The sequence below is a fragment of the Dermacentor andersoni genome, chromosome 10, assembly GCF_023375885.2.
Source record: "Dermacentor andersoni chromosome 10, qqDerAnde1_hic_scaffold, whole genome shotgun sequence".
Lineage (NCBI taxonomy): Eukaryota > Metazoa > Arthropoda > Arachnida > Ixodida > Ixodidae > Dermacentor > Dermacentor andersoni.
This window is the reverse complement of record NC_092823.1, coordinates 43306733-43333196: the sequence shown is the minus strand read 5'-3', so window position 1 is coordinate 43333196 and position 26464 is coordinate 43306733. Positions and strand designations below refer to the sequence as shown.

Here is a 26464-nt window from a genome sequence, read left to right as displayed (position 1 = left end):
GCAATGTGGCGGATAACGTTTACGGTAGCGTTGATTTGGCCTTCAAGAGCAGATACGTGTTGGGTCCGTCTAAGCTGACCTAAGTTTTTTACATCTGTGCTCTGACTGTCCGTCAGGTGTCAATAACAAATTAGCGTGGTACTGCCTTTGTACAAGACGACGAAAGTGCGCGTACTGGTCGCGGCGGAGCAGTGGCTTTGACGTTGCCCTGCTAAAACCGAGGGCTGTAACACAACTCCCGAAAGTTGCAGTGCTTTTCGGTACATTGAGTAACCTGGTCTCACGGAATTTCCAGTAAAATTGGCCTCTTTTGTTCGCATCTTGAGCTAGCCTACAAGTGAACCCCTACTTACGGTCTTTTCGTGGTCGCGCAGGAGACTTAAGGACGAAAATGTGTTGCAGATATTCACAAATAGGGTTATGAACTAGTGTTACGCTCTATTCGCATGAGCTTCATGTAGAACTTCAGTTTACATTGAAAATAAATTATGTAGTTTTACGTGCCGAAACCGAGATCTGATAATGAGGCCTGCTTCAGTGTACACATGAGTTGCCTTTCGCGAAAATGAAACGACGTGTTGTTGCGGATAGCATCCTTGCCATTGTGAGACCAGTTCCTTTACGACTATCTAACCTAAGAAAAATATGAGGCGATCCTGAAGATACTGCAGTCTGTAAATGTGAGGCGACACCGAAGGTAGTGCAGTCTAAGAATGTGGCCCGTTCCCTTTGCATGATGGGCTACTGGGCATGTGGCTTCAGTGAACATCTTAGACGCCAACTTGAGTGACTGGGTATGTTGACTGAGTTTGCGCAGACTTCGTGGTGGTGCCGCTAGATGACAGAGCGTGTCCGGAGGAAAGTGCGAGAGAGGAGCCCAGCTGCTGACGCGCTTAATACATGACGTGCTTGGGTATTCGTGTGCTAGGATAGTCATCGTGGATGACTTCTGCCTGAATTTGTTTATTATTTTTGTGAGATGTAGGGGACTCCTCTATATGCTTATCCAGAAGTGTGGCTTTGCTTCAGAGATAAACAGATTGGTAAGTGGTCAACAAGTGCGCGATTAGTCACCTCACATTTTAATATGTAGCTATTATTATTTTTGATAAAGAAAACTAACAAATGTTTCTGCGTGTCCCATGGCTCTCGTTGATGTAGCGATGACATTATAGCAGCCATAAACATTTAATACAGATTCGTGTTCTGCTTTTGCACTGTTATTTGCTAGAAGGTTTATGTTGAAGTCACCACACATGTTAAGAGTACACCTGTGTTCATTAAGAAATTCAAAAAAAGAATCGAAGAAACAAGCAAATTGCAAAACGTGACTTTAGCAACAAAATCACTAAAGTATCAACAAGAGTAGGAAGGAAGGGAACCAAGGGGTGAAAGGCAGCGAAGTTAACCAGATTACATGTCTGGTTCGCTACTCTGCACAGGGGATGGGGTAAGTGCAGAGCAGATAAAAAAAACAAGGAAAGATTAAAAAATGAAAGCAACGCATAAGTTCCCACAATCTGCAGTTTTCTCAACGAGTTCAGATTCTTTTAAAATCCTTGAAAAAAATGTTGAAAGGGTATTGAAAGATTATTGTTCAACGTCCGCAAATTGGATTGAAAGCACATTAGGGAATTGTTGAAAAATCGTTGAGGAAGTTGTTGACAAGCGTTGATCATTGGCCCGTTACATTTTGTTGAAAATCATTGGGGCCTTTTAATTGGAAAGATCACTTGTGTATTGTTGACACTGATTTATTTCTATGTTGAAAGGCCATTCAAGAAATGTTGAAGGTGTATTGAGTCTCAAAATTGAAAGACCATTGAAGTATTTTTGGAATATGTGTTTGTTAATATTGAATGCCCATTGAAACGCTGTTGCAGATATGTTGACTCTAAACATAGAGAGTCCATTGAAGCGTCGTTGCAGATGGATTGACTTTCAATATTGAAAGTGTACTGAATTGTTGTTGGAGTTTTGTTGAACATCAACCTTCAAATTATGTTGAAAGCCCTTTACGGGGCCCCAGTGTGTATTTAGCAACAGTTAAAACTGCACTTTTAAAATACTGCTCAGCTATTTGTGTTGCACATAATTATTTTTATGTAACGTTGGCATGTTTGCTGTGCGTGAGAGAATAGGGGCAAATTTAAATACAGCAAGTTCTGTATTGGAGGCCTCGGTCACCCTGGGCTCAAAAGCATGCTCCTAGATTTCCTGTAATAAACCATATTGTAAAGCTGCTAGCAGTACTGTTATGACACGTTTTCAATTGTCACAGTGAATGGACCTTCAGGAAATCAAGAGTACTGAACTGATGCAGACAAAAGCCATTTTCTGGGTGAAATGTTTATTTGTAACCAAACATCTGTGTATATGTACACTCATTTGTTGTTTCAGAACATGAGAAACTTCTTAAAACTATTGCAAAGTACAAACTTCCTGCAGCTTCACACCATAACCAAATTGAAAAGTGACAGATGTAGTGTGTGTGGCCCTCAAGTAAAAATAATTTCATAAAAGAAATAAATCGTAATAAATAGCTAAATAAATAAATGTTCAAACAGACATATGATTGTAAATAAGAACACTCAAAAGAGGTACCTGCTTTCTCTATTAGGCAGCCCGTGGTACTATAACCATGGCACAATTCGCTTGAGCCCACAGCACTGACTGACACACTGATATGCAGGGTGATTATCTTTAAGTTTCATGCAATTTATTAAAGACTGGCTGTTGCAGCTAGCATAATTTTAGATACAGAGTGCCAAACATTACTTGCATGAGAAATCAAGACACATATTCTCCTAATTAACAAAAACCCACTTCCTAATATTTTTTTACGAATTGTAGCCTACACATTAAAGGTGTATGCGCTTAGAATGAATTTACAGAATGACACCAGTAACAAGACACATGTCATCAAACTGGCTGTAGAAGTACACTATTGTTGCACTTAGCTTTTTTAACAAAACGCACTCTTATGCATTGAAGTACGAAAGTAACTGGAATGCCATGCGTTCCGTATCACATTTATGGAAAAATCTATAAACTGGTGTCATCCTGAAAATTAATTTCAAGTGAATACGTCTTTGAAACTCACTGGCTACAATTTGTGAACTGCAATATGCGCCATACTGTTATAACTGAACTAGTAAATTTGTGAGAATCAGTTGAATGTGTTTCTATTTCTTGTGCTAGTAATGTTCGTTTCTGAATAATTCAGCTCAAGAACAAGAATTATGCTACGTGGCACAGGGAACTTAAAAAATCTGTAAAACTGAAAAAGGATCACTCTGTACAATCCTTAATTAATGGTTGAATGATGTGTGCGAATTTCAGTAAACTTTATCTGCTTTTGAAACATGGCAATCACAATAAGTGATGCTATGGAAGCAGTTTATTATGCTGCATTGCTGTTGCATGATTCACTTGTGTTTTGTGCCATGATAGCATTCATGCACAGGCCATTCCATATCTAGCGACTTATTCAAAGCTACTGCTTCAGATTTTTATATGAAAGAAAAAAACAGCTATTAATGACGTGCTGGCATACTACAAAATTATTTCTTATGTGAGCTGCATTTCAATTTTGTTCACTGCCATAAACAAAGTAACTAAAGAATTCACAAAACAATATGGTTTAATGTAAACATGAAAGGCATATCATTGCCATTACCGGTGAGTTATTGCTGCACTTTAAATTTAAGCCAACCCACACCTAATAATTCTTGCTAATGTATTTTAGATAGCAAAATAAACCATTTTTACGAAGTTATGTAAAATGCAGTTTTTACTGAAAAACTCTCACAATGGCAAAGATGCACTTGCAGGTGTCCCATTCCATGCCGAATTGACCACCGTTCTTTCGACACCACAGATATAGCTGAAAACATTGCCATATGTTTACTGGAGTTCAAAACTCCATACCCACTTTTATTTATTTTCGCCAGATATTTTGTAGCATTTTGGTGACAGTTTAGTTTCCATACTCAGCTACACTAGAGGACATCAATCAACATTCTTTTTCAAACGCACACTGTATTGATCGAGGCCTTCAAATGGTGTGCATGCAAAACGGTGAAGTGGTGCAAATGCCAAAATAGCCAATTTTTCCAATATTTGAATACTGCGTGTGCTCTTGGCACGGGCAAAAGTGAGTAAAATCGCAATGCGTTAATTTTTTTCGTAATGATAAAGTCAGAAGACAGAAATTAATTACAGAATGGTAGCCCAGGTGACATAGTATAGCAGAAAAACATTTGAGTCTCTGAAGGTTCAGCCGATCACCTGTAAAGAAACTGTAAAATTCTAATCTTTTACAAGAAGCTAATTGTTCAAGGTAAAAACAGCATTGGTGGTTGGCCAAAAAATATGTGATACAGTATTATATAACTCTACATGTCTGCTATGCATGTGTGAAGTTAAAAAAGAAGGCGTTATTTTTACATGTGAAATATTTTTTAAAAAATTTTGTCTGCTTTGGGTTTTCTCCGATGTGCGCACACGCTTGCTGGTCGGGAAAGCAGACGACAAAGCTGGCTTCGTCTGCAACCCAGATGGCATAGCAGCGGTGTTGGGGTCTGCATTTTATTGCGAACAGACACACGCTCTAATGCAACAAGGCTTGTGCTTCGTGTCGGCCGGGTAAATCATACAGCCATTGCACATAAAATATCAATACGTGTTAACTTCGTGAGGAAGTCCTGCAGTGGTAAAAGAAGATACGTTTCATGCAGGTTACAGAAAGAAATATTTGCTATTACGTAGCCAGTAATTCCAGAAACAGCGCTGATATTGTTCGTGCAAAGCATTTTAAAGGACATGTCGCACTGCACTGCAATATATCAACATGCAATCTTACATACAGGGAGCAAGACACTTTGTGCCCTGCTCCCTAGAACCCAATGACAATGCAAGTAGAAAACAACTTTATAATTAAAACTGAAAACCTACTATCAACAAAGTCTTGTGGCGTTGCGTGTTACCACTGTTTGAGAGCCAGAACATGCTCATCTATAAAAGTCATATGTGCCCTGTTCAGTCTGATGTGGTGAGATGACGTTGGCGACCACTTTTGGAGCTTATGTAAATAATATATACGAGACTGCGGCGCCTGACGTCATCTGCCTTCGTATTGATAAAAAAAGGCAGTCGCAATTTGTTGACTAGTTTTTGTGGCCAATTATATTAACAATCTCTCCTTGTTAGATAAGAAGGCTTCATATATTTAAGCCATCTGCGCGATCCACAAATGAACATTAAAAAAATGTATCGCACTTAAAGAATAACACCTTTTCGTAACTTGTCACATGTATAGCAGACAGGTAGAACTACGTAATGATGGGTCACATATACTTTTGCGCCGGACACCAAAGCTAATTTTTGTACCTTTAACACGAAGCTTTTTGCGAAACATTTGAACTTTACAGTTTTATAGGATTACCTGAACCTCCAAGGCTTCAAATATTTTGCAGCTATCCCAAGTCAACCAGGCTGTGATTCTATATTTATTTTATGCCTTCTGTATTTCCCTGCGTTCGAAGACAAAAATCCAACGTCGCAATTTTGGCAGCTACACCACTTCATTCTCTTGGCATGAACACCATCTGAAAAACTGGATCATACAATTTCCCTTTGAAAAGCTTTACTGGTCCAGAACAATAAATTTTTCCCAAAATTTTACGAAACTTTTGCGAAACAAAATGAATGGGAAGAAAAACGTATAGAAATTTTTCCAAGTACATCTGTGATGGTGAAAAGAAACGCTGGTTGGTTGACGTGGATTGCCTCAGGTTTACGTATGAAGGCACATTTTTTCAAAAAATTTCTCATTGAACCTACGTTTGCTTATCAAGCAAGCTTGAAATGGTTTGCCATAATGGAACAGTTCTTGACAAAACTGGGTGGTTTGGCATGAAAGGACTTAAGATACTTAAAAAATATAATAATAAGGAAACACTATCATTGCTGGAACTATAACAAAAACTAACATAAAAATGTAGTCAGATATTACAAAGCACAACACTTGTATGCTGCATTGAGCCATCCAACGTGGGCTTTTTAGGAGACTAGCATAATTAACATAAATAAATGTAACATAAAAACCTCAAGGCATACAAAGGCAACACATCTGTACGGTCGTTTCAGAAATCCGAATTGGGCTCTTCAGGAGACTAACATAAACATAAACGAACATAAAAGTATCAAGTCTTACAAAAGCACAACACGTGTTTTGTATGAGCTGTCCACCTTGGACTCTTCAGAGGCTTTCGGTCCCATGCGAGAAACGAGGGCAGAGTTTCCTTTACATAGGGCATGTGGTACCAGGGAATTCGCAACACGTGAAGCCTGCAAAAACAACAAAGAGCTAGAACAAATTATAAAAAGCAACTTCCACATGCAAGGGTGTGGCATTCAATATGCACTCGTTATAATGACACCGATTTATGTATTTGTCTTGCTTTATTCCAACTTTCGGCGGGTACAGCTTCACAGGATGACCACTTAAATTTTGTCAAAGTGGCACAAAACTTCACTAAGTGCCAAATGCAGAAAAGCGCAAACAGAAACAACGCACTGTAGCAAAATAACTTTATGAATATCTTTAATATCGAAGATGTGAACTTTGCTTGCTTGGAAACAAAATGGTGAAAAAAACTTCACGTCATTCATGAAGAAATCTAAACTACTGACAACTAAAGGTAATTCTTGTAACTTTCATAATTAAAATGTGCAGCACTGCACCGTGCTGTTCCATGCTCCAAATACAATACTCACATATCACTAGAATTGACAGTCGCTTCATTCGAAGTTAGGTTTTACAAGTTCACATGCAATTCGAATGCACTTCTCGACTTACAATGGCTTAGGACTGTGTACTTAAAAATACACTGCTTACAGCGAAGTGTGTCTTCTGTCTGAACGACTGAACGACTCTTATAATTGGCATACCCTGTAGTTGTGCACGAAGCTGGTCACCATGAGACGAGCACAATGTCACAGATACGAAGAAATGCTGAGTCTTCTAAGAGCCACATGCCAGTGGACTGACTTGATTAACCCGTTGAGGTTCACTGCCGTACATCTGTGCCTGCGACAGTATATTTTGAAAAAAATTCGCCTTTTCAGTACAAAGTGTTCCCTAGCATCACACTGGAGATTCTGCAACCTTCTGAGATTTATAGAAAATATTGTTATTGTGCTGCCAACCCTTGGGTTTTCCCAAAACTGATTTTTCACTTAGCTCCTTGGTGGCTGTCATTGCAATAGATTGGGTGTGTTGCTACTTCACCTAGTTTAGTATGAAACAGCTTTCGTAAAACTCATTACACAAAAGAAATTACGCTGCTTTATCCTGCATAGAAAAATAAGATGTGTAATACTGCAAATACTAAAAAGGTTTTGTCACTTTATTGTCATTTAAAAAGTTATTTACCTGGTTTTTTTTTTGAAGTCACTCTGAAGTACTTAAATCTGCAATAAGAATATTAGGGATGTGCGAATAGCGTATTTTGAGACCGAACCGAATAATGCCAGAAGCAAATCTAATATTGTATAGCTTCTGAATAATGAACACCTGGTACCATAATGTAAAATGACGTTCACATCATAGTATTCTTAAGGTTAGCAAGTTTCTGTCATTTCATACTATGCTATGAAGAGTTGTTTATTAAGGGGAGACACTCCTTGAACCAACTTTATTTGTTACTTTTATTAGAGTTTTCAAAATTCAGTCAAGTATAGTTTTTTATCCCCATTCGAAATGTGGCACTACCTTTTGTGTAGCTGTTTTATAGTTACGTGATGCACAATGGCAAAATATAGTTATCTTTATGGGCATTTTATTATGTAATAACTTTTCACGAGAAGCATCGTGCTGCAGCTTGTTTAGCTTTGTAGATCGCGAAGTGCCAATATCTAGCCAAACAATGTACAATTACTGAAACTATACAAAAAATTTGAACATTTCAACCAATTTTTTCTCAATTCTCTGAAATACAACCTTGTACTTTGGCAACTTGCTGCTCGGAGATATTGCAACTTCAAGTAGATATTAGCACTGTAGATATCTTCGAGGCTATGTATGCCAAATTTCGTTAGTATAAGACAATTGTTAGTGTACAAAGTTATTTTCATGTTATTGTGAAAAAAAAAAATTGTTGAGGTGTCCAACATGTTTTTATAGTTCCAATAATTGCACACTCTGTTTAAATAGATATGGGCACTTTGCGGTCTACAAAGAGCTAAGTAAGATACAGCATAAAGCGTTTTGCAAAAATTTATTACATAGTGAAGTGCCCACAAAATCTCTCTACCCGTACAAAAATGACTGTTGATTAACCATTGATATATTGTTGGGGAATTGTTGAAACAACAGACTTCAACAAATTTTCAAAACCAATTGAGTTCGCTCAACACTTGCACAACAATATTACCGTTGAGTGTTCTCAATAAACAATTTATTGGGTAATTTGTGTTGATTTTTGTAGTTCTTTTTTGTAGTGTAGCAGTTGAGTCCAGTATCAATAATTAGGACTCGCATATGAAGACATACCAAAAATTAAATGCGAAGCGTTCCAACTTCATTGCTGTCACTTTGCGGCAGGTAGGTTCTTCTTTCGCCTCGTTTTCATAAAAAGAAAATAACGTGTGACCGATGGGGTGGCATGGAACGTCGGCCGTCGAGCCCGGTGCTCTAACCATTAGGCCACGAACGCGCGCATGCTCCTCTCGTTCGAAAGCCAGTAAGTTCTGAAATGCTTGGCGCGTACGCAGCGTCCCACTTCCTCGTGCTGTCGCTAAAGCTGGCGCTTTCAAGCGCCTATCTCCGGGACTGCCCCACTTTAGTAGCCGTTTTCTCTCTGTAAAAACTGCAGCGTTAGACTAGCTTCATGACCGCCCAAGTTCATAACAATTTATTTCTTCGCCGGTGTACAAATGCCATCGTCGTTTTAACATACACTAGATGACCTAGCAATTGGTACGATCCAAATTGAGCACGTTTCGGGGAGCAGAAGAATGGGAAGTTCACTCGCAAACACGGCGACTACGCGCATGTGGAGTTCCCCAATAGTAGACACGGCGGCAGCGCGGCCGGCGATAAGACAGGCGCCGACACGCGACGACGCTACCTTCGAGCATCCGACGCGCTGTGGGAACCGTAGGATCCAAGCGGCGCACATGCTGCAAACATACACGTGAGAGATCTTCGAATTTCCGGAGACGCACCCTCCGTTCGGAAAGTAAATATAGCTTTTTTATCCAACGGCCGTGGTACTAGAGATCAAACAACGAACACGCTTTGAGATCACAGCGCGCAGCCGCTATAACCATTGACTTCAAAGAGCTTCTGATTCAGAAACAGCCGCAACAGTATCGCAGCTAATCGCTGTATCTGCGGCTGCTCCCGACTCTCGCCTTGCAAGAAGCATGCGATTTATTTGAGCCTCGCCGAACTGTCGTCCTCTCGCCTCCCAAGCCTGCAGGACAGGTCCCGTATGTTCAGTTAAATAGAAGAACACCAAAGGGAAATGAAAGAAATACAGGTAGCGGACTCTTATGATACCTTACTTGTCACCTCGTCATCTACAAAGGTGCGATAAACTATTCTAGTAGCGTTACTTTTGTAAAGATAATAAAATTAGTAGTAATTTTTACTTTTAGGTGGCGCTACCAACGTCAAGGTATCGTTCGGGTGTGTGTGTGTGCGCACGCGGTTGCAACCGTTGTAGCTTCGTTTTGAGCACTTTTTTAACAGTACACTTCGTTACCGCTAGTTTCGTAGTCGCATATTTTGGTCGTAGTATTTATTGTTTACGCTACAAATTAGGTTATTTTTACACTTTATGAAGGTTAGTGGATGAAAAATTACTACTAATTAATTAGTGGTTTTCCCGTGCGGTTATTTTGTGTTTGAAAGGTTTTTATAACTCCATACGATAGTGAAGTCATAGAATAAAGAACCAACTTAGAGAAGGGAAACTGTACCTTCCGCCGTGGTTCGAAAATAAGCAGTGGCAGCGCATGGAACTTACTTAGGCGGACGCCAGATGACGTTGCTCAATCCGGAAGCGGAAGTGCAAATTTTTTTTTAGAGCAAAATCCAATATGACCGTTTTTTGCCGGTCGCGTACGCTGGTACGCGCCGTGCTTGCCCTGCAGGATATGCGGCATGCCTCAATGCCTTCGCTGCCGCGTAGCTGGTGCGTTCTAATTGCCAAGAGCCTCTACTGACGCCCATACAAACAAGCCACAAGTGAGTGAACAGAACGCGCGACTTTATTGGCAGAAGACAAGCAGTGTACATTCTCGTGCAATAGCAGAAATAAAATTTGCATGTCGAGATACGCTGGAATCATTGACGCGAGCTCGTAAACGGCTCACCGTCGTCGTCGTACGTGGTGGTCAGGTTAACGAGCAACAACCAGCAGCGGAAACATATTGGACAGTGTGTGCCACTTGTTTGCAGCGACAGTCGCCGCTAAAAATGCCCTAATTGCATTGCGAAGCAATCGGGAGACGCAGGCATCTGCTGCCGCAGCCTACACAGCGACATGGGCTACCCCAGATTTTAGCCGTTCGCTCCTTTCCAACCTGCACGTTTCTTTTCTTTCGGGGGCCGCTAATGTGTGGCTCACACTTGGTGTCTCACATTGTCTCACTATGGACAAGTCGCTTTCGTGGGCATCGCCTCCATCAGCTACTTTTGCGGGCCTTTCCAACCATCTGGCTATCAACTTCATACGCATCGGACTATGTAAGCACGTATGCTGGTCTCCGTTCATGCCTAATCGTGGCCGAGAAAGGCCAGAGGCACAATTTGCCCATTGCTGCAGCAGGAAAGGGCGAACGGGGAGCACGAATCACGGTGCATGAAAATTGGGAGTCTATGTCGCTGTGCAGGCTGCAGGAGCGACTGCTTAGTTCGAGAGACTGCTTCCCAGTGCAACCTACCAGGCCGCAGTATTCTAAAAATATAACACTGCGACCGTAGCCAAGTGACATAACAGCAAAATTAACAGCAATCAATCACCACATAAGGTTCAGACAATACATTATACATTGGCTACAAACCATATGGCAGCAGTGAGCATTCACATACACGGGTCTCTTACGGTACATTCAGCCGCCTACCTACAGGCGTAATGCTTGCCTTCGTCGCACGTGGTGGTCTAGTAACGAGCAACAACCAGCAGCAGAAACAGATTGGACAGAGTGACCCACCTGTTTTCGGCGACAGTCGCTGTTAAAGATGAGCAACTTGCAGTGCAAAGCAATCGGTTGACGCAGGCATCTGCTGCCGCAGCCTACACAGCGACATGGACTACCCATCATTTTAGCATTGACTCCTTTCCAGCCTGCATGTTTCTTTTCTTTTGGAGGCCGCTAATGTGTGGCTCACACTTGGTGTCCCACATTGTCTCATATGGACAAGTCGCTTTCGTGGGCATCACCTTCATCAGCCACTTTTGCGGGCCTTTCCACCCAACTTCATACACGTCCGACCATGTAAACACTTATGCTGGTCTCCGTTCATGCCTAATCGCGGCCGAGAAAGGCCAGAGGCACAATTTGCCCATGGCTGCAGCAGGAAAGGGTGAACGGGGAGCACGAATCACGGTGTGCGTAAATTGGGAGTCTATGTCGCTGTGCAGACTGCAGGATCAAATGCTTACTACGAGAGGCTGCTTCCCAGTGCAACCGACCAGGCCGCAATATTCGAAAAACATAAAACTGCGACCGTAACCAAGTGACATAACAGCAAAATTAAACAGCAATCAGTCACCGCATGAGGTTCAGACAATACATTATACATTGGCTACGAACCATCTTACAGGCATAATGCTTGCCTTTGTCGCATGTGGTGGTCTGGTAACGAGCGACAACCTGCGGTACAAACAGATTGGACATAGCCTCGCACCTGTTTGAACCAGCAGTTGCCGTTGAAGATGAGCAACTTCCATTGCGAAGCAATCAGGTGACGCAGGCATCTGCTGCCGCAACCAACACAGCGACATGGACTACCCGGCATTTTAGCGTTAACTCCTTTCCAACCTGCACATTTATTTTCTTTCGGGGGCCGCTCTGTGTGGCTCACACTTTGTGTCCCACATTGTCGCAATGTGGACAAGTCACTTTTGTGGGCATCACCTTCGGCAGCCATTCTTGCGGGCCTTTCCACCCATACGGCTATCAACTTCATACACTTCGAACCATGTAAGCACATATGCTGGTCTCCGTTTTGAGCAAATCATGGCCGAGGTTGGCCACAAGCACAATTTGCCCATGGCTGCAGCAGGCCAGAACGAACGGGGCGCACCAGTTACGGTGTGTGTATACTGGGAGTCTATGTCGCTTTGCGGACTGCAGGAGCAAATGCTTACCTCGAGGGACTGCTTACCAATGCAACTGACCAGGCCCCCACATCTGAGAAACGTAACACAGTTACCACAACCAAGTGTGGCAGCAAAACCAGATTCTGCAATCAATCACTTCAGTGTAGCTTGCACAAAGACCCAGGCTATCAAGGAAGAGGAGCAATCATCAACGAGACTAGGAATATGGAAAATGAGAAAGCTTGCATTCAAGAGACAAGCCACTCTGCTCTGCAAGCATTGAAGGCTTTAAAAACATCAAGAAAAGTAAAATGGTGCATAGCACATGTGCATAGGTTAATGCAAGACGCATGCCGATGCTGCATCAGCTATTTCAGGAGAGGAATTGCGCATGACAACATACACTAGAAGATACTGCTACAGGTATGTTAGGCTGCTAGACAGTGACTGGTATTAAGTATCAGCGAAGAATCAGTTGACCTTTATATTTGGATGAGGATGAATGATCTCTAACAAAAATGGGCAATGAGAAAGCTTGCATTTATAGAAGAAAAATTACACTTGGCACAAACGGAAACGGAATTAACATGGCTAGGAAGCTGATTAAGGGCAAACTGATGGAACTCGATCTTTTGGCCAGCGTCGTCCGTGCTTTGTCAGATGTTGCAGGTGCATCTGAAGACGAAGAATTTCTAGAAAGTCCTTTCTGAGTTACCTGGATGACTCAGCCAAATGTCCGTGCTGGTGGAATGGTGGCTGAAGCTCTTTTCAGTCTTAACACAGTCTTCTGCAGACTTGATATCTCATTCATGTCCTTCTGCATGTGCTTCTTTGTTCTTGGTGTAAAAGCCTTGCAAATTCGGCTCCAGCCCCTTCCTGTTGGCGCAGATAGGAGCTCCTGTGATGACCAAGATGTGCTTGGCATAGACTCTGTTGGGGCAAAACGGTGACACATGAGATAGAGCACAGATTAGCCAAATTTATGTGTGTTTTGTATGTTCGAACCAATTATACTAAACCATAAATATGAACAAACATTCATATCTGCTGCAAACAGCAAGCCAATACAGCATATATCAAACATATTTATTTCTGAACCATGTGTTGTTTACCTTGTAGTAGTAGCCAATGTCCACACAATGACCTTGTGTGGACATTGGCTACTACTACAATGCAGCAGCTTCAGTTTAGTGCGTGGAGTGTGTTGCTTTATACTGGTGCCGTCCTCATTACTGCATGTCTGGAACAGAAATTTTGACTGAATCAGAAATTGAAAAAGCAAAGTTTTGCAATATGAAATGCAAAAAGGTGTGACATATATGTTGTAATGATTTGTGACTACAGAACACATGCAAATGTACACGTCTGTTCTAGGGTGCTTAAGCAGCATGTTAAATAAATATTGCTATTGTCCATAAAATTGATGTCTGCCTAACTACAATGCATGTCAACACTGCTAGTTCCACAAGCAAATGCATGAAAGTCATGAAGCTATTAGAACTGATGCATTATTTTTCTGCACGAATGTGATGCACCGCTTCACTACTGCAAAAATAAATGCCCTACGGTAAACCAATCTGAACAGCAAGAACATTTGGAACCAACAAGTACGAAATATGGGTGAATTATCATGCTTGCAACTGTTTAATACATTAAATTCTGTACTTTCACTTCATTTTACCAAAGGATTATTCGGTTTTGTGGACGAAAGACGTTGCCGGCGGACTCGAAAAAAAAGTTTAATATGTATATTGATAAGGCTACTCAGTCACCTACAACCACGGCTACAATAACATGAAAAAGGAGACGCGCGTTCCGATATCGCTCTTTCTTTCCTGGTTGTGTGTGTAAACCGAACGACAGCCTCGCAAGTAAAGGTTTATTTAGGAAACAGCAACTGAGATCCTCACTGCCCATATGTAATGCAGGATCTAGTTCGTTAACTTGTGCCCGCCTGGAAGGTAATGAGACGGATATTATATAACGATTCAAGCAGCGGTGTTAAACGACTCACCGTTATTGCCGTTGTCAGCCGCAGCAAAATCCTGCTCCCGTTTCGATGCAGACCTGTTCCGAATGGTTCACGACCGAAACCCAACTGCCGGGCTTACATTTCCGCTTGCAAACACGTAACTTCACCCCAAGTTAAATAACGCGAGACATCGAAGCGCAAGAAACTAGTTTTAGAAACAAAGAAGCAACCAGTCTTGAGTGTACGAACGAATGAATCCGTGCCGCCGCACACTCGAAAATACCGGTAAAAATTTTAAATCCAGGCCACAGGTCACGTGAAAGATCGATGATGCTGAACGCTATTTGCGCTTATAATGGCGAAGAAACAATAAACTTACTAACAAAGAGTACAATATCTAATTAGCAATGATAATTTTGCCCTGTTTTTATGTAAAAGAAAATGCTTCGGTAATTGTAAGAGAAAGTTTGAAGATAAATTTGCGCTTACTACGACGCCTCTACTGGGAAATGTTGGAACTAACGAAAGCATCCCGAAGTGATTCTACTACGCTGGTTTTGTTAGCAGCGGCGCGCGGTCGATTTTTTCGCCCTCTGTGGCCATTTGTTGAACTTGAGAGTGTGCTACCCCTGGTGAAGTTGTGAACGGCTTTCGGACTCAGTTAGTTGGTTGCCGTTGCGTGGTGGTTCACGCCTCGTGCTTTTTGATGAAAGTATTTCTTTTCGGTCATCATGACGCACATTTTAGTGAAATGCTTTAACGACGATAAGTGGGACGTTTATCCGTTGAAGTCGTTGGCTGACTCAGCTACTAGTCTTCGACTGATGTGCGAGCCTGGCTGTTTTGATGAGTTGCGCGGCAGAGGTCATGATGCCTGTTGGAAAGAAGGCACCCCGAAACAGTCGCAGCCGAACTTCTGTAGATAGGTAAGTAATCTCGTTTTCTTGGGCACGTAGCCTTTTTTCTATTTTGACATTGACAAGCGTGAGATGTTAAGCACACCATTCACTTTCTTCAAGCAAACCGTATGCCCCGGAGCGAAAGCGCGCGATAGGCATTTCGTAACTATGGCGGCCGCCGTGGCAATTTGGGGCTGGAGGTCGTGGATACGATCCCTGCGGCGGCCGCATGCCTAAGGAGCGGGATGCAAGAACGCTCGTGCATTGTGCATTGTATGCAGGTAAAAATTTCCAGGAAGTCAAAATTAATACGGAGTCCCCAACTACAACCTGCCTCATAATCAGATCGTTGGTTTCGCACGTAGGACATCAATTTTTTTTTAATCCGTAGTAAAGCGCGCCTCGGTTTAGGTTGCGCCTGATGATGCGGCGCACCGCAAAATATATTTCGCCTCTTTGGGATTTGAGGAGAACGGCCAACCGATTAGTCACAGCTTCCGCGCGGTGACTGTACACGGATACACAGCGCAAATGAACAGAGGTGTGGTGACGACTTCGGCAAGGAACACAGCCGCCGACGGGCTCGCCTTATCGCCTATCACCGCCAAAACTACCGCAGTAAGCATCTTTATCTAGCGCGGCGCGTTTCTGTTGAAGGCGTACTGTACAATTTTAATTGGCGATAACCGAAACATGCCACCCTTCTCTGCTGCCTCTTTGAGCTGGGCCGATCCGAATGAGCGTTGCTTGCAGAAGCGAAAGGAGCACCACTTGGCGCGTTGTCGCCTCGAGCACCGTTTGCGCGGTGAAGAATGACGCGTGCATGAAGCTAGCTCACTGCGCAGACGGTACCGCGCAAAACGCGCGAGGGTGTGTACGCGACGTTCTGCACACAAATCGCGTGGGATGATCGGAGACACGGCGGAGCGGCTAGCTTCAAAGAAACGGTGCATGTTCTCACTCGTATCCGCAAGAACGGCACCGAGAGCGGCGCTGCTGCGCCGGTGTTGAGAGCGCCGCATGCGAAGCAAAATTCTATTAGCGGGTGGTACCCCTCTCCCATCTCTCGCTCGCGCCGCCTTGATTGCCTCCTGCACTGCGCGTGTTTGGGCACGTATCGCGCCGCGCGCGGTGTGTGCCTACGTGTGTGCGCGTGAAGGGCGGTGTACAGTCTGTTTCACATTTAGGGGAAAACTCGGAGCGCATTGCATCGCGACGCGGCGAGCGCTTGAGTCAGGCGGCGGCAGCAGCTCGCGCAGGTGCTCAAGGGGCGGGATCTTGAACGGCGTCGTCTGCAACGGCGGCGCGCGCTGGCCGCATTGTTGCTAAACGTTCTACTATCAGTTGCAGGGCGCCGATCTCATCGTTACGGCGTGAAATGAGCCGGTATTCTTTACTATGCGTTGTGCGACGCCAACTGATATGCCTCGAAGGTAAGTTTATCGCTGCAGGGCAGTCATAGACGACGTACTGATTCCATACATTCTTAACGGCCCGTTTCTGGAAGGCGACTATATATTCTAACGCGATAGGTCGCCTATCCACACTGCTCGTGTGGTGCAACAACTGCTAGAAGGGCGCACAGTCTCTCTTGGAGTGGCCGCCTCAATCCCCGGGCGCCAACATCATTTAAAATGTCTGGGGCTCGTTGAAAGTATCGCTGGCGCACCATCCCCTCTACCAGTCGCCCGAGGATAGGCTTCGATCCACCATCGTCAGCGACTGAGACGTGCTGCGAATGAACACATCCCTGATCAAGTCATTCTGCACTTCACTTCCTTCCAGGATGAGCGCTGTCATCGCTGCCGCTGGGGACATGACGAGATACTGAAGTTCCGTGCCTGACGTGTCCAATTCCCCGCCGGCGGGCAGAGTCTCTGGTGTAGCGAATGATTGTCGAGAAAAATCATTTCCAGCTCATTGTCTGAACCGAAAACATTCATTTAATCGTATCCGTTTGTTTCATCGTGTTCGACTCCCATAGTTATCATTGTTGAGTGCTTTGTTTTCCTTTCGAGTCAAACAAAGACTGAACACGTTGCGCGCACATCTTAGTGCGTCTTGTCGCTGCTTATTACGGTAGCACACACAGTGAACAAATATACGTGCACTGCCCCTGACAGTAGCACGCTTCCCGACAATGCGGCCAGCGCGCGCCGCCGTAGCAGACGGCGCAGATCACGACTCCGCCCCTCGAGCGCCTGCGCCTGCTCGAGCTGCTGCCACCGCACGACTCCATTGCTTGCCGCATCGCGATGCAATACGTTCCGAGTTTTCCCCTAAGTGTGAAACAGACTGTACACGCTTCTATTTGCCTTTAAGAAGATCGGTACGCTTGACGATTGTTTTTATGGGTGCAATGCGGCGAAAGGGCAGCGTCTGCTTAACCATGTAAGTGACGCTGAGCAGGTGATTGGAAACGACATCGTATGTACCGCCGGAAAAATCGTCAGCACATACGATGCGGCACATACATACGGCACATACGAGCTAAGGTCATTTTTGCAGTTTCTCACAATATGTTTGCTACAAATCCGTGTTGTCTCTGATGGCGACAACGGTCTTCCATCGACACTGTGCGGAAATAAACAAAATATATCGATGACTTAAATGATATTGCGCGACAAAAAACGACACGGACGTGAGAGACGACACACCAAGCGCATGTCGTCGACACACCAAGCGCTTGGTGTGTCGTCTCACGTCCGTGTCGTTTTTTGTCGCGCAATATCATTTAAGTAATGGATTACCAACTTGCCCGGAATGCTGCTCTCAAAAATATGTCGCTGCATAGCACAAGTATGACATGCGAACACAACTTTAACTAGTGCGTCCCCTACATTATGGAATAGAAGCAGCGGTGTAGACAGCTCGGCCATTTTTTAACAGTGCTCAAGAGACGGAAGTTGAAAGTATTAGTAATCATTCCTGCTTCAGCAATGCCGGCGCGACCAAGACGCGGGCGTGTGTCGTCCAGCAACTCGATCGATCGGTGCAGTGGTGAAGCGGGAAGGAACTCTGGTCATGCTCAGTGCATCGTGCACATATTCACTTTCTCGGCACGCGTGAACTTCGGCCACTGCTAGCGCATACAACAGAAGTGGTTTCCATTCTTGGGCAGCGCACACATAAACGAAACACGAGAAAGACGACAGGACAAGCGCTCGTCGAACAACTTAAAGTTTTTATATGAATGATAGGATTATGTACTGAGTAATTAATAAATTCATATGGGTTACATATAAAAACCGTCGTACACTCAGGAGTGATCAATGAACGAGCTCGCTTCGTTTGTCAGTTGTTTATTTCGCTCGGCGCACCGCAGTAATCCATCTGTGTCGTCTGCTTATTTCGTACCATTTTCTTGTGAATCGGCAGAATTTCACTGGTGGCATCAACCCTTTCGTGTTTACATTGCTGTCGTGACAGTTAACAACACAATAATAATTTCCGGTCATCCGAAGAGGCGCCGTCGCGAACTGAACGCGGGCGCGACCGAGGGAAGCGGCGGCGGAAACCTACACCCGTTGGAGATGAAATCGTTCCGCCAGGGGAGAAACGAGCGCTGGCGTCTAGGATGAAACTTGGCGTGCGGTCGTCTATAGGCACGCTCACACTCGCATCGCTCTCGGCGTATCTTTAGGTCATTCCTGCTGCTGGACTTCTACCCAAAGATTCGATATCTGCTTGGTATCGGCTATGCACTGTCGCGTGGTCTTTGGTTCTGCGAGAGAGCGGGGAATATTTCTCCCCGCTGTGAAACATCGCTGTGCGTGTCTTAGCTAACATTTACCGTAGCAACCTATTTCTTCCTTTTCTAGACAGCACTCGTAAAGAGTCGCAAATTTTTACTTGCCAGTATAGTGTGTACTTCTATTTTGTGCGTAGTTATGTGCAGTGTGTGGCACATTCTGAATCCGCGCAATCTCATTTTCTGTCCGCATTCCCTTTTCGCAGGTTACGCATGCAGCAAATGCCCAGATGCTAAAGTGTTCTACGTCAAGAGCAGCTTGGCGTCATGCAAGAGACACCCGTTGATATGTGGCCGATTCACTAGCAAACTCGCATCTCTGTTGCCACTCTCCATCAAGTGGGATTTTTAACTATTTTTTTCTGCTGCTCTGTGGTGTACTAGCTGCCGCGCATGGACATTGTGAAGGCTTACTTTCGGTTTTCTCTGGCTTTTAGTAGCAAAGGACGGGCTAGCTTTTGAGGGGAGGTATTTCCTTTTGCTTGCTAGAATATTTACCAGCCTAACCAAGTGATACGTGCGTACTGGAAACAGCAGCGCGAACAGAGACGGACGACGAAATAGGTAGGAGGACACACGAGCGTAAGTTCAACTAAGTTTATTTTTGAAGACAGATGTAATAAAGACGCTGGTCAACTTGACAAAGGTAAAGAGCCGTACATGCGTGGCAGAAACAGTCACGAGCGACAAGAAAAAATATATGAAAGAGCCATGTCACGTAGAATAAACGCGCGTGAAAAACGAGAACTATCGGACAAATCTTTCGAAAAAGCGACATATTTGTCCGATGAGTGATACTACCCAACGAGGAATACTCTTGAGAACTGCAAGTCTTTCCCACTAAGGGCAACAGATAACTTGCTTATGTATTTGTTTCGTTTGTAATCAATAAACATTGCTGCTGTAACTCCTCTGGTGTTGAGGTATAGAGCAGAAAGAACGGTTATTTCATCACAAAGACCAGAACACAAGAGGACTTATGGAAGAATTATTTATTGATCACGAAGAAAAATTCATAAGGAAGATTTCTGTGACCCTTAGTGGGAAAGAGTTTCTGCAGTAATTCTCGTTAATATCACTTACAGGACAAACCTTTCAGTTTTCATGTGTTTTGTTGTTTTTGACGCACATGTTCTACAGGACATCTCTTTCGATCCTTTTTTGTTGTGCCGGGCTGTTTCTGCTGCACATCCATGGCTTTTTCTTTGTGAAGTTGGCCAATGTGTTTAAAATCTATGTCTTCATGAATAAACTTCTAGTTGAGTCAGCGTTCATGTGTGTTCCTACCTTAATTCATCCTTCTCGTTTCTGTTTGTGTGGTTGTCAAATATAGATGTACACCGAATTGGCGAAGTGTCCATAGAATTGATACATGAAATATTTGCACTGTTTATTTCAGGAAGACCGCTATAGGGTCTTATCTTCTCTGTTTTTAACACTGATGTACATTTTTCTAGTTCAACTTCAAGGAGTCCCCTGAGGAAGCCAATAAGAGTGATATTAACTTCATTTGTGTAAGATTTATGAATTTCATCCATTCAAGGCATGACATGTCACGTGCCTGTAGGTATGCAAGTATTCGTACTTTTTAAACATACTAAGCTCTAGTTTTCGGTTCTCATGACGCTGCTTTGTACTGTGCTGCATCCTCCAGGCGCAGGAACCTTTTATGCCGTCAGTGCATGGGTTCTTTTTGTATATATATTGAAGAAACAATTGTCTTGAGCTTAAATATTCATGTATATCACTTGTAATTTTTTTTCAACACGGGTGCTGTCTCTCCCTCCGTCTTTCTTACTGCTTTGTCCCAATTTTTATGCAACGTTTATGTATCTTATGCAATAAAATTTTGGTAGCATTTTAATAACATTTTACCAGCGCAATTGAGGTCATTGGTTTTTCGTATACGCATTTATTTGCGTTTTTCACTGTCTCACCAATCTGGCTGTCCAGTCATTGAAACCTTTTCCCATCCTTTATGACTATTTCTGGGGTACTTGATACTGCAAGTGCAGGTGACCATCTATTTGGCTCTTTGGAATTGTGTTAGCCGTGTGTTACTACCAATTTTCTGTGCTAATTATTTTTCTCTTATCGTTCAAGGTATTAGCCTTGCCTTATCTCTTTATTGACTGAGGTACCACTTAGTTGCTGGGTATAGTGAAAAAGGCCCCAAAAAGTGCTCTAATTAGCTTTGTGCAAGTCCAGAAAAATTAACTGAAAATGAGCTCGCTAATTTGAGGAAATACCACCAACAAACTCTTCTGTACCTCAATTTAACATACTAATGGTGTACTGTTGCAAACTTGGCTCGTCAGAAACATGATTCAGGTGTTCACCATGCCCGACAACTTTCTAAATGATGTCTCAATTAATAGCGAAGTTGAATGATGTTATTTTATAAAATAATTGGGCAACCTGAAAATATAACATCTCGAAGACAAAAAGCTCAGACAAGTCTACTTTGGTACTTCATTAAATTTTAATCGCGGTTAAAGACGTGTGCTAAAGCTTGTATATATTTATGTGAAGTCATTTGTTTCAATTCTGTTATTTTGCCTTCTCACAGTCAGCCGTAACTTTTCCTGTGATGGGTTAGTGTGCAAAACATTTTAATATAACGTATTCAGATGTCTTGTCTGTATCCACACGCAAGCAGCTTCAAGTGTTCATGTGTTCAAAGTTGGTTAAAAGGGTATGCTTAAGCCCTGCCTTTTGAGTCGCTTTGCCTTCTAGTCATAAACTTAAGTCGCAAGTAAAGACCACAATGGTCGTTTTGATTTAATTCATATGTATAGGTTTTTTCAGATGTATTTACACTGTTAAGAGTGCTGTAGGTACTAGCCTATGTCTCCAGGTTCGATGTAGTGGTGCCTTATGTACTGTAATAATGTTTCATGGGCACGCATCTTTAGTGTAAATAAACGTACTTCAAGTTGATCAGTCTCTCCTTTGCTTTTCTTTGTGTTTGTGAAAGTTATGAGCAGGCACTGGGGCATGCGAGTGTGAATAGCAAAGCAATTTCAATATATGAATAAAGATCCACTAGCCCAACGAAATGTCAATCATATTTCAATGGCCACTTCTGAAATTTCAATGCCATCTCAACTGGGCCACAATGTACTTTTCAGTGCTGTGACAACAATAACTCAACAACAGGTCAACGGAACTACCACAACGTCAGTTCAATGCAGCATCAATGGTAATCCAACAACCATTCAACAAAATGAACACAACGAGCTGTCCAAGCGCAACGGAATTTCAATGGTAACTTAGCAATTATTCAACATTGAGACACCCAATGGTGTTTCAATTAAATTTCAGTGGCCAATATTCAAGATCACTGAACAGTTAGCCCAACAATTCTCCAGCAAAATTTCCACAATTCCTCAATGAAAAAGTCAGCATTGACCAATAATAATTCAATGCCTTCTCAATAATTTTTTGTACGGGTATTATGCCATTTTGTAGGACTTAAGTCAGGAACTATAGCAGGTACACAGAAACCAATGGCATACTTGAAGTATAAATGAAATGCTCTATAAGTGGGTGGATTTTCAAACCTCTAGTACAAATATTAAAGCAATTTTTTTTGAGGAGCCTCTCCCTATAAAAGCACAAATGGAGCAACAAAAAGTTTCTTCACATGCACAGGAGTCTTCAGTAAGCATGAATGATTGCTGTACAGCTTCTAAAGTACAGCTACTTAAGTAACGTAGCCTGGTCTGCCATTTGTACAAGTTCTCACGTTTTGTGTCTTGACTATGTTCTTGGAGGTAAAAATTTACCGTACTTTGGGTCTAATTTTATGTGTCATTGGTTTTTTTAAACATTCGAATAATATTCGCATTTACAAATAGCGACCACTCAAAGACCGAGTCGAATAGGACAGTATTAAATTCGTTATTGGAAAGTTTCGAGTATTTTTACACCACTAAAATATGTATATCTCTTAAATTGTGGAGATATCTTTCTCCAAAATGTGATCCTCAATGGGCTAAACAAGTGCGACGGGAAAGCCCATTCATCTTTGCTAAGTAGCCCATAGGCTACTTAGCAATGGTTTATAATAACCCTGTAAACAGGCAAGGGAAGTAAGGAAGCAGGAGACAATTCTAACAGTTTCAGAATGGGAATAGACATGTCCAATGGTTTGTAAGAAGCTTTAGACATCTGGCAGTGAAACTGCAGGAGGTTCCGCAACAAGCGCGCATGTATAACGCTATTTCTACAGAGTCTTAACGAGCTCCCTGACACTTAACCTTGCAGGACACACACGGGAAAGTCACGTTACCTGGATACAACACGTTTCTAGACCCTCGCATAGACAAGCCCAACACTGTCATACTTGCAAGAAGACATCTTTCTGTTAAATGAGACACATTGAGCAGTACTGAAATCCCCTACGATTTCATCAAAATTCTACTTCACAAGCAATCCACCCTATACGTGTTGAATGTTTATAGCACTCCCAATGCTCGACAACACCGCTTTGAGCTCATGCTTGCTCAGGCCAAAGCTAACGCCAATAAACCGCGGCTAGTCGTAACGGGTGACTTCAATGCCCCCCCATCAAATGTGGGACCACTCCGCATCCGCTCCTAAGAGAAGAGCTCTATGGCAGCACATACAAAATCAAGGTTTCACCATCTGCAATGACTTTACTCTTCCTGCCCGGCTAGGAAATAGCGTCAGTAGGGATACATCCCCCGACCTCACACTAACTCACCGCATCACTCTGGCGACGTGAAAAAACCTCAAAGCCACTTAGGAAGCAACCATTACATACTCGAACTCCGTGTATATATTAAGCACACACCGCTAGCCACGAAACCACTAAGGCTTACCAATTGGACGGAATTCAGAAAATCTCGCGGCAACACTAATGAAGAAACCATTACCGACATTGAGCAATGGGCGGATGCCTCGCAGGCAGACGTACAGACCCATACCACCACTCTCCCGCTAGACAAACCCTTGGCCACAATTGGTTCCAAGCTCCTACACATGTGGGGAGCGAAGCAAGCTTTACTTAGGAAATAGCTAACAGCACGTTACAATCACAAACTCCGCATCAGAATCGCCAAATTAGACTCTCAGATCCAACAATACGCTATTAAATTGGCGGCACAGCAATGGGCTCAGGTTTGCGAAGGAGCGCATGGTAATCACAGCACTAAAAAAACCTGGCAATTGCTCCGGCACCTGCTCGACCCCACCACGTCTAGGACGCAGAATAACCACCAGATCAATAAACTGCTGCATGAACATGCAGCGGACCTACCGACCATGTTCAGCAACGTGGCCTCCAAACATATGCCCCCTCCTACGCAAATACCCATGCACGACTATGCTGGTGAAACCAATGAGGAGCTTTGCAATCCCATCACAGAAGCGGAGGTTCGACATACCCTCAACCAAGTGCGAACCACCACGGCACCAGGCCCAGACTCTGTGACCAATAAAACGCTTCGCAACCTCGATGAACAATCCATACGCAAACTCGCCGAGTATTGCAACCACTGTCTCGAAGAGGGGGAGATACCCCAAATGGAAAGCATCCAAGGTGATCTTCATTCCAAAGCCAAATAAGCCAATTCACATTGATAATTTCCGTCCAGTTTCTCTCACTTCATGCATAGGGAAGATCTTGGAGCACGTAATCCACCTACGCCTTTCCAAGTACATCGAACATAATCAGCTGTTCCCTTCGGAAATGACTGGCTTTCGCAAATCTCTTTTTTGTCAGAATGCCATGCTAAGGCTCAAAGAAGACACGAATTGGCTGTAATCTCACTCGAATGCAAATATTGTATAGTTATTCTACTCGAATAATTTACAAAGCATGCCAGTTTTGTACTTATCCTGCATGCTTACTTATTCGAGGAAAATGACTTCCTTGTTATAACAGCCTCCGTTTTCAAGAGTGAGAACAATATGTTAAAACTATTTTTTATGCAGCGGCTGAGTTCCGAATTTTTCTCCTTTATGGAGACGTTAATTTGGCACCATTTTGCTGCAGAGGGTTGCCTGCTTCTTTTACAAAATTTATCGTTGTGCTAACGTATTTGAGGTTGTCGGATTGTTTTTCTTATGGATATATTGCTCTTTCACTACGTTGTTTCATTCTTCCTTCTTTTGCTGAATACAAGGCTAGTCAAATAGCGCTTTGATGTTTCCATATGGGAATTCCGCTTTTGTTTTTGTTAATGAGAATTAAGTCTCATAATGTGCCATATGTGTTTTATTTTACCGGACAGAATGCAACTACGCTGTGAGAAGTGTTCCTTTGCAAGCATTGCATTGAATGTCTCATTTTACTCACCCTTTAGTATGTTTATGCTTAGCTGTTATGCCTACGTGGTACTCTTGTATTGGTTTCTGCGTTAAGTGCTCATTGTGCCTTTCAGAAACCAAGAGATGGCATTATGTAGTGTTTTTACTGTTCACTTTATTTTCATAAGACAAGCGCAGTCAGCCATTGTATTTCACTGCAAATATTGTGTACATCATTACGTTCTTGTCAAACGGTTGATACCAGTAAGAAGTTTCACAATAGAGATGCCGGTGGAGACAACGGAGTTTTTATTCACAATTCGCACAATTATTTCCCAGGACATTGGCTAGCATCACGTCTGTCACAGAAAATACTTTGGCCTCTATGCAAAATATGAGCACCATTTCGTAGATATCGGCCAAATTTTTCGTTTCGTTCTATTGTGCGCTAAGGAGTAACATCTAAGTGAAACGCATTCATTAAAAACGATGTTCACTACTATCTCTGCCGCACCCGCCGTGGTGGCATAGTGGCTGAGGTGTTGCACTACTAAGCCGAGTGCGCGGCATCCAATGCCGGCCACGGCGGCTGCATTTCGATGGGGGAGAAATTCTAAAAACGCCCGTGTACCGTCGTTCCGTACAGGTTAAAGAAACCGAGATGGTCAAAATAAATCCGGAGTCCGTTACTACGACATGGCTCATACTCAAAACGTGGTTATGGCGTGTGAAACTAAAGTGTTGAATTTCTTAACTTTCTCCGCCATCGTGCCCATACTTAACATGGAGTCAATGCCGTTTGCTAACACAGAGCCAGGCCACTTACAATGGACGCCGATAGGAATTGCTTGTAGGGACGCTTGTCTTCTCAAACTGCATATACACACACACACACACACACACACACACACACATACATATATATATATATATATATATATATATATATATATATATATATATATATATATATATATACGCAGGAAAGAGACGACGAACTTTTTGGAAGACTTCTTTTACTTAACGTTTTCGGCTGGTGGACCAGCCTTCGTCTGGTGGACCAGCCTTCGACGGTGGCTGGTCCACCAGCCGAAAACGTTAAGTAAAAGAAGTCTTCCAAAAAGTTCGTCGTCTCTTTCCTGCGTATGCTACGTCGGGTCCTGCGTGCTGAACCTTGAAGAAAACCCCTATATATATATATATATATATATATATATATATATACAGG

At 43.0% G+C, this 26464-nt stretch overlaps 1 long non-coding RNA gene across 1 annotated transcript; it reads left to right on the top strand.

Moving 5' to 3' along the window:
* The first annotated feature begins 15001 nt into the window (after positions 1–15001).
* LOC140213783 (uncharacterized) lies at positions 15002–21900 on the top strand. The gene is made up of 2 exons (XR_011890730.1): positions 15002–15236; positions 19167–21900. It is a non-coding gene; the product is annotated as an uncharacterized lncRNA (long non-coding RNA).
* Positions 21901–26464: the final 4564 nt, after the last annotated feature.